At 37.9% G+C, this 14,312-nt stretch overlaps 1 pseudogene across 1 annotated transcript; it reads right to left on the minus strand.

Moving 5' to 3' along the window:
* Positions 1–13,177: 13,177 nt before the first annotated feature.
* On the minus strand, positions 13,178–13,930 carry LOC308244031 (small ribosomal subunit protein eS1-like; annotated as a pseudogene). Its single transcript has one exon. The product of its transcript is annotated as a small ribosomal subunit protein eS1-like (transcript).
* Positions 13,931–14,312: the final 382 nt, after the last annotated feature.

The following is a 14,312-nucleotide window of genomic DNA, read 5'->3' on the forward strand; positions in this document are numbered from 1 at the left end:
CCACCTTTTGTCTCTTCTTCACTTCTCTGCCTCCATCCAATCTTGCCCCTAATTTTTTACTCTATCTACTACACTGCAGCCAAACTGATATTTTAAAAATACAAATCATATAATGCCATTATCTGCATAAAATCACTCCCCATTGTTGTCAGAATAAATCCCTAGATTAATTCTCAAGTATATTTTCTCACCACTCCTATTGAATTCACTTCCATCCTACTTCATACCCAGCATTAAAATTAATTTTAATCATTAGAATGTGTTATGTCCTTTATACTCTAGAGTCTTGAATCCTTTTGCATAAAACATATTTTATTACTTTCATACCCATTTAACCTCTTTCCATCAGGCAGTACTCAATGCACACACCACATCTTGCAGGAAGCCTTCCCTGACCACCATGACTTCCCTGACACCTTAAAATTTTATTCATCATAGCAATTGTCACAGTCTATATTGTAAATATGTTATATTTGTTTATGTATCTCACTAATCTCTGTGAGAGAATTGACCATGTATTTCTTGCTCATCAGTTTATCCCCAGCACCTAAAACATGTAGTGATATAATAGCAGATGCTTATGAAATAGCTGTTGAATGGTTAAATAGATAAACTTGAAAATAGGACTAGTAATAAAGTAGCAAAAACAAATTCATGACTCAATAAAAAAAATTGATAGTTAAGCCATAGAGACAATGGATTTTTACACACACACACACACACACACACACACACACACACACACACTACAGAAGGGAAAGGAGAAATAATATAAAAGTCAAAAGGCACAATGCAGTTATGAGATCATCTCCTTTATTGGATATACCAAAGTTGGCAAGCTTATAGGCAAGAGGAAAATTAATCTCTGGTGATGTTTAAAATGGAGGTGATTTACATAGAAACAAAGTTTTCCTTCAAGTGGAAAATGATAGGTGTCACAGAATAGATGGAAGGTTGCCATCCAGAAGAGATGGCTAGAAAATAAGAGAAGGTTGTTTACAGCAAGAGAGAAACGAGACAGGAAGGCAAGTTACAGGTGGCCTTGGCCTCCAACAATTTAGTCTTAGGGTGCATTTCTCTCTCAATGTAATATGTCTAGCCTACACTTACCCACTTACTCCTTTAGTATATACTGTTTTTTATTTTCCCCTAGTTGTTTTATGTATAAACCCTATTGGAAGTCCCTTGAAGGCAGATGCCACACATTAAAGTCTTATTGTAGCCTCCACAGCACCTAGCATGGAGCAGAGCTGAATTAAATTTGGTTGATGGGTTTTCATTTAGGATTCTGGAGAAAATTTGCATCCTGTAAAAGAGACTGGTAATTTATTTTTGATGTGTGGTTATTGAAAATGCAGTAGGGAATAGAAATTGGTTTTATAATTGTCAGGAAAAACAGTTACAGTGTTTTCAATAGAATTAATCACAAGAAAGGTCAACTGGTTTTTACATTTTCTCTGTAGGTCCAGGGACAGATGACTCTGAGAAAAATTAGGACCAAGATTTCTGGGTTAAGGAAAATGGAATGAAATAAATTGCATAAAGCATGTACATGAAATAATGTTTCAGAAATACTTCACATAGAACATGGCACATAAATATACTGTATGTTAGCTGCTACTATGAATGTTATTTCCATCATCATTCTTAGGTTCTAAAATTCACAAATTCTAGTGAAATTTCACTGAAGAGTGATTACTGCTATGTCAAAACAGTGATAATGGACTAACATAGAGAATTCCACACTCTCTTGGTTTGTGGCCCTCTTGATGTTTAGTATTTGTTTTTTTTCACAATGCTTTTGGGCCAAAAGAAATAATTGTTTTATTTATTAAATAATTAGATTCTAACAACTTAGTGTTTATAGTTTAACAACTTAATAGCTGTTTAAAAGTTAATATGAAATGTTTGAAAGAAAAACAATATTTTTATTTCATTTGAAATAACCCTAATTAGTTATTAATGGATTGTGAATGTCTATCAGGGCCTGCATACAATTCTCAAAGCTTCAAATCAAAGTGGAACCACTACTCTCATTTCCTGCTCCACATTGATTTTTGTGTAGTACTAGCTTTTCATGTTAGCAACTGCTGAAAATCCAACTTTGCAGAGATATATGATATTATTGAAAGGAATGTAGTGTGATTCTAATTCTGAAACTGAATTACTTTGAATTACTAGTTTGCAAGTGTCTGACAAATGTTGAACATTGCTGTGTTTCCCCTGGAAATATAAAATGTCCAGTGGAACCCTTGTGAATTCACTGTAGTTTCCTGGGGTGACTCATGGAACAGTTTGGAAACCATAACTCTAAGACAAGGTTCCCAACATGTTGGTCAATCTCAACTGTCACATTGTTCTTTCTGGAGTAATAGTTGCTTTTCAGGCCTCCTGTCCTGAAGCCCAAGGGCATTTGAAATTGCAGAGAGATCAGGTCAGAGGTTCCTGGACATGTCCAGCCCTGAAACTGAGATCAGTTGAAGAGAAGATTCTGAGATAATGAGTGAAGTTTATGGACCTTAAGAATTTCAGATGTTTGTGGGCCAAAGAGAGAAGAACATGATGAAACAAAGAGGATTCTTATGCTGCCCACTGTTTATGGGAGGGGAACTTGCCAGGGACCATCTGCCTTTCAAAATGGTGGATTTTGAAAATAAGTGCAAAGAGGAAGGAAGGAGTCTTTTTCTGATTATTCTTCTCATTAAGACCACACATATCTTTGCAGCTCATCCCCACTGTTCTCGTAGCCTAGTTGGGAGATATGCTCTCTTCATATTTACTCTCTTCAAATTATAGTGTTCACTATAATTTGACCTTTCAACTATAATAAAGAATGAGTATCCTTAGACCCTGTCTCCATTTCCTTATATTAAAGTATATTAAAGTAGTGTTTCTGACAGAGAAGTGACTCCTCCAAACCCGAAATGTTGAGGTAGTTGGCATGCTCTGCCTCCTGTTGGATTATTTGAAGGACTTTTCCATCTGTTATCACCTGCCCATCTTCTGAATGAGGGGCCAAGCTGGCAGGGGTCCAGTAGTAATTGGATGGAAGGAGATTCATTCACCTTGTTCTATTTTTCCTTTCTTTTCCATAATACCCACCACCTGAGGTATAATCCACCTGATGATAAATTTTTGTTGTCTGTTTCTTCCTCTAGCATGTAAACACCCCAATGATCAGGAAGCTATTTTGTTTTGTTCATATTCCAAGTGCCTATTGCAGTACCTGACACATGGGACTATTGATAAATATTTGCTAAATAAGTGAGTAAAATGTGGGAAGACTTGAATATGGTACTGGATGAGTAGGAAATTGTATTTGAGGCATAAGGGCAAGTATCAAAGTTGGAGTGACGCTTTCTCAGGGTCTTCCAAGGGTCATCAGAACCATGTGTGTGCAAACCAGGAGAGAGTAAAAAAGACCCATTGAGAGTGCAACTTTGGTGCCAGCTGATAGTATGTAAATGAATCCCTAGCCAGGGTCTTCAATGGAATGGGAATAACCTCTTTTTCAAAAAGTTCCAAAGTGGGCTTTAACCAGTTTGGCTCAGTGGATAGAGCATTGGCCTGTGGACTGAAAGGTCCCAGGTTTGATTCCGGTCAAGGGCATGTACCTTGGTTGCGGGCACATCCCCAGTAGGAGGTGTGCAGGAGGCAGATGGTTGATGTTTCTCTCTCATCGATGTTTCTAACTCTCTATCCCTCTCCCTTCCTCTCTGTAAAAAATCAATAAAATATATTTTTTAAAAAAAGTTCCGAAGTGGGTAGGTTTAAAAAAAAGATGATCTTGGTGAGATCATGGGTGAGCCTCGGTAATAGTGGGAGCATGTGAGCTCACGGACTAGGAAAGACACTGTCATCTCGAGGGAAAGCATGAACTAGATGTGGGAAATGAAGTATGGCATGTGTGTATGGTAAATGCAGCTCTGGTTACAAACTTGCATTTAAACAGTAAACGCAACTGGTTTTGATTTACTATAATGGAAGGTTCCTTAGTATGCTCTTTTCAATACTCTCATTCCCATCTCCATCTCTTTTTGTTTCTCCCAGGATTGCCATTCTACCTAGATCCACTTTATTACTGATCTGACTAGGAGTTATCAAATACTTGCTATATATTGGTCCCAGCTCAGACATGGAAAGCATGAAGATGAGTGAGACACAGACCTGACCCAGAGGAGCTTGAAGAATTACACAGTGATCCCAAAGGCGAGATCTGTGGACATTAGACTCAAAGTGTTCCTGAGGAAAAGGAACCACAAGTTCAGCAAAGGTTGAAATAACCAATCAAACATGTGCTTTCACCAAAGGACTTTGCAGAGATTTTATTCTGAGAATGCGCTTTGTGAATCTCCAGAGTTTGTCATGTTTAAGGATTAATGTTAACCCTAGACCTTTTTATTAAAAAAAAACACCTAACTAGTATGGTGTTCTGGGGGATGAATTTTGGGAAACACTGGCCCAGATAAATCTTTTTTGTTCTTCTTTCCTGTTCTTTGGACCCTGTCCATATCTGCTTACCTCATGTAACTTGTATCTGATGTCATATCTTCCTACTTTATCAAGGTCCTCAAGATTGCCAAACTTTTGAGTCATCTACCATCGACAGCTTTAATGCTACTTCATATTCACTTATTGGGACCAAAGTTACCTGAAGTCCTTGTGGCTCCAGTGTATCTTGGCTGGACCAGGCCTTCAATGCCTTCCTTCTCAGTCAAACCTGGGAGACAATTTTCCCAGGTTTTTCTGGCCAGCAGAGGGTCCCTGATGGCTGTACAGTGACCTATGGGCATAACTACTCTTCCATATCATAGACCTTTCTAAATTCTATATTCCAACAAAAACACCAATTTCTGAAATGTGTCACTCATCTCTTTCTTGTACCACATGTCACTCTTGATAACTGCTTTTTGGAAGTTCCCATAGTCCTGGCAGTGAAGATGGGAACCCTATTAAACATTTCCATAGCAATTACTATGTGTCGAGTACAACACTGTGAAAAACATGCTCTAATGATCCCAACCTAACAGATGAGAAAAGTTCCCTGAGTGCTTAAGTAACCTTTCTGGGACTCACACTAGGCAGTGGTGGAGCCCATTTGCCCTGGCAGGCTGGCTTCTGAGTCCATTTTCCTTACCACTATGCCACGTTGGTTCTAAATATAAGATACAAATTATACAATAAATTAGAAGGTGTTACCTGTTCAGGAAAAAAAAGAAAAAGGGAAAGTGGGACACAGTAATGGAGATCAGACGATCTGAGATGGAGTTGGGAGGAGGTACAGTTGTGTAGGCAAGACAGGGCTCCTTGGGAAAGAAAGCTTAGAGCAGAGAAGATCATCATGGGATCACTGGAGAAGCATGTTACAAGCAGAGATGCAAACCCCAGGGAGAACTCTGGCAGATGCTCATGTGGGAGGGACTTCTGTGTCCAACGGCACTGGCCTCCAATTTCTTGCTGAGTTCCACCCCTTGCTTGTTTAATAGTGTTTCTTGACTATGCCCTATTCTCTCGTTATTAATTGCATCGTCCATGATTCAGTCAACAACCATAAAGTGACTACTTCTGTCTTCAAACCCAGGGCTCCCCTGCTGCCTTCCCTCTATCAATAATCATAAGGTAACAGAATTTTATTTTCATTTCTAGATGTTTCCCTATCTCCCTTTTCACTAAATTCAAAATATTCTTCTTTTCAGGTTGACTCATCAAACTATCTCATTCTGGCCTCCAATTAGATCTCAGTATATATTCTTCATACATTAAATTTTCAAACTTACATAAAACATTCTGAATTTTCCTCCTATAACATGTGTTAGGTTTTATAATAAAATTTTAATCTTTATTTTAAAAATAATTTGTGCAAAGAGAAAGCATCTGGCTTTGTTATATCTGCTGCAGAAAAGGGATCGTCTCATAGATATATTTCTTACCAGAAATGGGCAATTATTTAGCCTTCCATCTGGATTGGAGAGAAAAGCAGATTCACCTTAGCAACAGCATTCTGATGCTGATGTCATCACCTTAACATCATTTTGGTCTCATGTCACTGTGTTCTTTCTCTAAAATCTCAAACCTTTAAAATCTCAAAGCTTTATAAATTTCTGCATTTAAAAGGCTAAAAAAAGGAAAGAAAGAACTATATTTAAATATTCATTGAGTCATCATAATCTTGAACTTTGTTATCAGGTCTTTCTTTTACAGCAAAACAAAATGAGAAGTGTTTTTTCATGCACTCCAATTTTTTGCTAGAGCTTTGCCTGTCCTCTTACATCTCCCAGGTTGGTGTCCACAAGCTCCCTCTCTGTGCCCTGAACCCATCGGGTCACCAGCCTCCCCAACAAGCCTGATCACTTATACATGTGATCATTTTAGTCTGCAAAGTAGTCCAGACCTGGGGCAATTATGGAGAGATTATGATCATGGATCCTGGGGTTCGAAGAAATATTCATCTAGATTCTAGTCCCTTATTTAAAGGTGAAGAAACAGACAGAAGCACGATGCTTGCCTTTTATTAAAGACAAGAAAGAGTTTAACCCTCTGGGAGTTTGTGGTTCCTCAAAATTTCAGTGAGGATTTTCACACAGGGTCAGATCATGTGTCAGCTGTTCCATCTCCTCCCAACTCCTGTCCCCTTCCCTCCACTCCTCCCCATGATCTCTTCCATATGCAAAAATTCTATCCACCAAGTTGCCGAACCATAGCAGCCAGAAATCCCTCCTGCACCAGAAAGTAGACCAAGACTCCTCCACTTAGAAGTTTAAATACTGGCTTTGGTCTCAAATAACATTTAAAAATTCACAGTGGCATAGAATCATTTAAGTTGTATTTTTTATATTAATAAACATTTGTATATATTTACAGGAAAGATTCACTATCAATGAATAGATATTTAAAGTGACACTGGCAAAATTGGGCTCTCAGCTTTCAAAACTGCAAGCTATGCCACAAAGACAAAGACTTCCTTCATAAGCTTTCCACACACACGAGCTGTCGTGTTCTAAAAGTAATTTCAAAAGTTCTCAAGTTGCCGGAACCCTGACTAAGAAGCACAGATGATATTTTTAATAATCTTAAAGTTATTTTTAACATAATTAAGCGTTTGTAACTATGTCTTACATATACCTTGAATTATATAACATCACTGAGCTAATAATTTGGACCACACTTTAAAAATTTTTCTAGTCTCAAGATTTCACATTTGACTATAATGAGGAAATTGCCTTTTGGTTTGAAATCAATATCTTCCTTTTAAAGGATTTTTTAATATTGGAAATAGCAAAACAAAAGATTCCCAAACTTCTAAGAAAATATAAATATTATCAAATGGACAATAAAAACACATTTTTCATACCGAATTAACTAATAAGTACTTATTGCCCCAATTAGACTGATACCCAAATATGAATTCTATCATTGTTCTCAGGGGAGACAAAAGGGTTGCCTAACTTATCTTTATGTCTTCAATATTGGAAAGACTATTATTGAACATTTATTGCACTCTCTTTTGAAAATCACTTTACAATAATTTATCACTTCATACTCATATTCAACGTGGAATATAACTTTCTTCTCTTATTACAAGTAGAAGCACAGAAGGTTGAAGACTTCATCCTGGGTCTTTAAAAAACCTAATGGCCGAGGTGAGTAATGGACCCAGATTCTGTGTAAGATTTAGGTTCCTCAGTGCATACAAATATTCAGACACAGTCTAATCATGAAACCTGAGCAAAGATTCATACTCAGTTGACATATTTTAGCAGGGAGTTGGCAAGTAAAATTTGGGTGGGTTTTCCTATTCACATAGAAGAAAATAACAAGGGAAGAGATTGTCTTGGAAACGTGGAAGTATAGAAAACTTCCTGAAATGGTCTAAAGGAAATATAGAGGTTTAATTTAAAAAATCATAATCATCCACATTGGTATTTTTGAATTCATATCTTGGGTGTTTTTAGCTGTTTGGGTGGCCTGTTTAATTTTTTTTGCCTCTGCATTTAAGAGCTCTGCTTAATGGACAAACCATCTACAGCCTGACAGACCAAAATAATACTTTGTCAGAACACATTTTCAGTGAGTTTATTTAGTCCCTAAGGTTAATGTCCAGGGAGGTTGTGGTGGCAAATCCGCAGGACTTTATTCCGGTTGTAGCCCACAATCTACAGTCACTGTTCATATATATATATATATATATATATATATATATATATATATATATAATTTCAGAGAGAAAGGGAGAGGGAGAGAGAGATAGAAACATCAATCATGAGAGAGAAGCATTCATTGGCTGGCCCTACATGCCCCCTACTGAGGATTGAGCCTGCAACCTAGGCATGTGCCCTTGACCAGAATTGAACCCAAGTCCCTTTAGTCTACAGGCCAATGCTCTATCCACTGAGCAAACTGGCTAGGGCTACAGTCACCATTCTTGAGATACGTGCATCCCTGGAGTTGTGCAGTACCCACCTCCTCAACCACACAGGTCTCCCCAGTTAACATCTTCAGATTAGGATTGGGGTGGGTATAACCAAATAGGGGCTAGTCACAGGTCTACCACTTTTAGATCATCTTTGTTTCTCCTCTGTCTCTTTTCTAGTCTTCTGTAAATCTTGACATCATTTCCTTAAATCTTTCTCAAGTCCCTGACCCACAACCTACAACTGAGACTTCTCTACAGTGCCTCTAATAGCCTGAGGACTAGAACCTGGGGTTTCTATATCCCAGGAGATTGATAAGATAAAGCCATGAATCACCTGTTACTTTAGAGTTCTAGGAACAATCTAGTTCTGTTGCACAATCTGGGCCAGGCTGCAGCTTCTTCAAAAGGCTCCAGTTCCAGCTCTACAAAGGAATCAGAGGTATGTGGCTTGTCTTGTTGTCCCACTCCCTATGTCACAGAAAAAATTCTGAGCATTGAGTCCTACTGGTGCCCAAAACTTTCCCCAATTTTTTCCTACTGAATTACTGGTCCTTCAAGGTGACCTGAGGAAATAAAGGAGGGTTCCCTCCTTTTAGACGTGTTTGGGAAACACTTCACTTGGAGACTCACAGAGTGTATTATAAAAGTTCTGCAAAAAAGTAAATTTGTTTAATTTTATCCCCAAACTTATTTTTCTTTTTTTTTTGTTCTCCAAACTAATTTATTTATTTTTGGTAACTCCTATTAATATCAAGCATGCAATTTAGGAAATGCAAATCCACAGAAAAACAAGTTCTATAAACAAGCTTCTCTACATGACTTAGGACTCTTCCTCGATCTCACCCTCATTGGTTAGCTAGTTTGTAGCATCCATAATATCAAGCACAACCTTGAGCATTTAGAGGTTTTCCTGAGCATTCCACAGGTTTTCACTATGTAATGAATTGAAGTTCTCAATGGCCTGCTTGCAGGAAAGAAAAGGAGTACAGGGGCTAGGGAGCAGAGGGAACAGAGCCACAGATGGATGACAAAGGGAACTCAGGAAGGTAAGCCTGTTACCTGGCCTTGCTTTATGAAATCTACCTTACATTTTGAGAAACTGAGACTTAGATAAGTTAAATAACTTGCTCTAGTTCACACTACTAGCTTGGTGCACAGATTTAACCTGAACCCATATTGTTAACTCCAAATCCATGCTCTCATTTCATTACTTTTGACATAATGTGCACTTTTATTGACATTGCTGCTATCGAAAGTCATCATGGTATAGTGGTTGAGTGCAGGTTCCAGCAAGTCCCATCTCTCCCACTGATCAGCAGGTATGCAGCTTTGCCTGCAGTCCCCTGTGCCTAGGACTCCTCATCTCTCCAGTGGGGACTAGTAATCCTCACAGAACTATTTAAAGGATTAAAGGAATTCGTGTTCAGAAAATATTTTGAATGCTCCCTGTCAACATTCAAATAAATACTCAATAGATGTTGCCAGTTGTTTTTATTTCTACTACTCATAGCTTAATTCTCACATTTTACAACTTTCATAGCCAAGGCCAAGTTATTAACTCTCAGAAATGAATGAAATCAAACATCCTATCTAATAAAGAGGGAATATGCAAATTGACCATCACACCATCACAAAGATGGCAGCGCCCATAGCCACAAGATGGCGGTGCCCAGTCCCCTCAGCCCTGCCGGAGTCCCCCAGTCCTTTCAACCCAGCTGGGTGGGGGGGAGAGGGCAGCAGGCATGGATCCAGCCGTTCCGCACACCTGCTGCCGGAGTCCCCCAGTCCTTTCACAGAAAATGGGTTGCCTCAAAAGTTGGTTAAGCTTCTTAGGACAAAAAGCATTCAAAATCTTTGAAAAGGGTATTTCAATATTTATAAAAGTTTGGACTAGACAATTCAAGGTTACTTCCACTACAACCTTCTATGATTTTGTGATATTAACATTCTGAATTCACATAGTACCAGCTGTATTGTATGTAAACAGATATTATTTAAAGGAATGGCCATTATTATTAAAACAACACATAAAATCACACTGTTTGTATGTCAAGGACATTCTGTGTGATTTTCCTAATGGCTGGAGTTAATGCCCCTAAACCAGCAGTTGGACATCCCCCGAGGGGTCCCAGATTGGAGAGGGTGCAGGCCAGGCTGAGGGACACCCCCCACCCCCATGCACAAATTTCGTGCACTGGGCCTCTAGTATAATATAACCTCCTTCCCTTCCTCTCCTATAAAGCTCAAGGAGGACTAAGAGATCTTAATATGTGAACAATCACATACTTATCAAGTGGACTGTGTGATCTCCTCAGCCCCAGTGTGGAGAACAAGGACTGAAAGATCTGAGCATGGAAGTGGTCCAAGGCTCAGAATTGTATGAATCACAATTCAGAGATAGGGCTGAGTTTTGCTGGGTCAAATGCTTTCTTGCTGATTCATTACTGTGAAGATAGCTGATAGAAACAGGGGATGTTTACTGAGAGCTAAAGCCCTGCTCTAACTCATTGGCTTTTATATTGATGGATCTAATAGCCTTGATCTATAATTTCAAAAATAACTCAGTGTTTTGTGTGTTTTTGTGTTTTTTTGTGTGTGTTTTTTTTTTTCACCAACAGCGGAAAGGCTGTGGATATTTTCCTGTTGAGGTAGACTGAGCACTTTACATGGGTTAGAAACAAAGGAAAATAAATGGAAACTACTTTCTAATATTTTTTCTCCCTTTGTGTTGTCTTTTGTCTTAAGACATTTGATTAAACTTAGAATTAAAATTTAACATTGTAGTGCATTTAATACATCAGTATATTTTGATGACATATTACTGCAGCAGAGAGATAAATTTTGTATTCTATTCGGGTCAGCTATGTAAATCAACCACATTAATGAGCTTTATTAAATCATCTTAGTAAAAGCTCCACTGTCTTATCTATTTACTTAAATCCACATCCAACAAAAAACAGCTGTCACTTCCTGACAAATCTTATTCTGAGTGAGAATTTTCTTCTTACAAGAGGAAAATTGATATGTTATAATCCAACAGAAATGTCATATTTAGAGTCTTTTAAAGGGATACTCTATTATAAAATGTGAGACTTATAGATCTTAACTTACTGTTAAGAAAGAACACACTGGTGAAGGAAAGAGTTCAAGGGGACCACTGTTTCTGCTGTTTACTTTATATGCAGAACATTGCTCTGTGACTACCACTGAACTGTTTTATGTACAACTGTATTGTCTTGGGGACTCAACATCTAGAAGTTTTGAGGAAACAGACTAAAGGCTGTTGAGCTCCAACCCCCTTCCTACTCCTTCAGAAGAAAATATTTCCTAAACAAGTTGATAAATCATTGAACTGCTACATAATTTTTAAAAATTGCTCAGCCTTCTTAAGGAACTATATATTCCTTAAGCAGTAAATGTAAGCAGTGTACATAAATAAATGCTTCCACAATAAATGAGCTTCATGTGTTCAAGGAAACAAAGCTGAGATTTCCTCTTATTGATAATATTTTAACACCTTGAGTTGTTTCTAAGTACTTTTCAAAAGTACATAGAACTTAACAAAATTGTTTTCTTTTGAATATATTTTTAAATATTAAAAATGAATGTTTTATTACTTCAGATAAACCTTTTTCTAATACATTTAATACTAGCCAAGGCACTATATTCAAGCACAGATCTTAAAATGCTCTACAGACAAGCTCTGGGACCCTGTAACCAACTGCAGCCCTCACTCCATCCCTGTGTCATTCTTGTGAAAGTAGGGCTTACTGCATTGAGAAGATGATCTCATGTTGTGAGCTGTAGAGGAAGGCCACATGGCAATTATCCCAGAAAGGGGACATTCGTCACTGTTCTGAATGTCTGGGGCAAGTCAGATACTGAGACAGATAGCTGGACTCAGAAGACAGATCCTACAGGTAGGCAGGAGAGGAAACTGGCCTTTGCCAGTAAAGAATGAATGAGCAACACTTTGCAATGACAAGTTCTACCTTCCTTTCAGTGCTTATTTTCCTTGTTGACTCACTATCATTTATTCAAATAAACAGATATTTATTTCATACCATCTAATCCAGGCAGTATTCTAGGCATTGGAAATCTATTAAAGAAGAAAATAAATAAAACTACATGTCTTTCTTTATTAAAAAATACATGTCTTCATAATTTTAAAATTTACATGGTGTGTTAAATGGTAATAAATGCTATGTGAAATAGTAAAACAGAGAAATAGGATAAGGAATGAAGGTTCAGCCAGTGGTTTACAGTATTAATTGGCTATCAGGGGAGACCACACCAAGAAGGCTGTATCTGGTCAAGCACTAAGGAAGCAAACCATAGAGACACCTGAGAAATCCATTTTTGAGGTGGAGGAAAAACAAGCACATAGACCTTAAAATAATGATATGCTTACCTGGGACACATTGGGGTTGATATAGAAGTGGTAGGAGAAGATGTTAGATTAGTTACAGATTAGTTGGGGGTAGAGGGTGATAGTCAGTGGTACTCCAGACAGTATGTAAACTTATATAATATTCTAAAGACTTTGGCCTCTCTTCATAGGGTTACTTATTTGCTTTGCATTTGTCAAAGTATATATGAATTAATAATACCAGGTTTTTGTTTACATATCTACACACTTAACAGTGTTTAAAATGGGCACTAGCAAAATACTGATGCCCTCCAAAAAGTCTTCTGCAAAACAATGGGTCTTAACCATTTTATTGAAAGTGGTATATGAATTACATGCTGGTTCCTTAATTCTGGTTAAGGGCATACATCAGTTTGTTCAATTTTAGCACCTGTCTCATCCCCAGTAGCTTTTTTATTACTGGTCCATGAGTTTTCCCAATTCAAATTTGGGTTTCCTCAGCACATTTTACTTTTCTAATAATGATGTCATGGAGCAGATAAATAGATTGGCAAATCTTTTCTATGTCTTTTCCAATGCTGCCTGGAATCAATTGATTGCCCACTTCTTTCAAGTCATTTGTCTTCAGCTCTCAGTTCATGATTTCCTTCTTCTTTTGGATTTGGTGGATCTGTTGATGCTGAGCATAAGAGGTCTTCCGAATCCAATTGTTGTATTTTTAGTAAAACCAGCACAGAATAGACTACCAGTAAGCAAATAACCATTGGTAGTCTTGACATCAACATGAGCTTCAGTCATGGTCTGCCATTTGTGGACTGTAGAGCACATTTTGTCACGGGTAAGATCCACGTCATGGAAATTAGGCAGTTTTTGCCCTGAACATCCTCAGTAATTAGCATGAATTTTCTAAATGCAACTTCATCATCCTGCAGATCAGCTAGGCTCACTTCAAAAACACAACCCTTGAGACCATCCATGTGATTTGATTGCTTGAGTTCTCATGACTAGTGTTTCCCCAACACTTCTTATATTGACCAGAACTGGTGCTTTCACATTATAGCAATTTTTCTTAGAAAACGGATCAACCACTTTCTTCTTGGCTCCCTTTTTGCCGCCTCTCATAGGTGCCCATTCTTGCCCACGGCCATGGCTGCCATGGCGCTGCTCAGAGAGCCAAAAGGTATCATCTGAAAACTTTAGTGAGCACTCTTTCTATCTACAAAACCTAAGATAATGGTATTCATGTCTTTCATTTAACATTTATTTTTTTACCATTACAATAGTTGTGAAGGCAAACAGAAAGCCATGAAGATAAGGCATCATTTCAAACAATGACAGAAAAAATTAATGACAATAACAGTAATAATACATTAGATAACATTTGAGTAATTAAAAATGTGCTAGGAGAGAGAGAAACCAAGATGGCGGCATAGGTAAATACCTAAACTGCTGCCTCGCACAACAATTTCAAAACTACAACTAAAAGACAGAACGGACACCATCCAGAACCACAGGAAAGCTGGCTGAGTG

Source organism: Plecotus auritus (genome assembly GCF_963455305.1).
Source record: "Plecotus auritus genome assembly, chromosome: 3".
NCBI lineage: Eukaryota > Metazoa > Chordata > Mammalia > Chiroptera > Vespertilionidae > Plecotus > Plecotus auritus.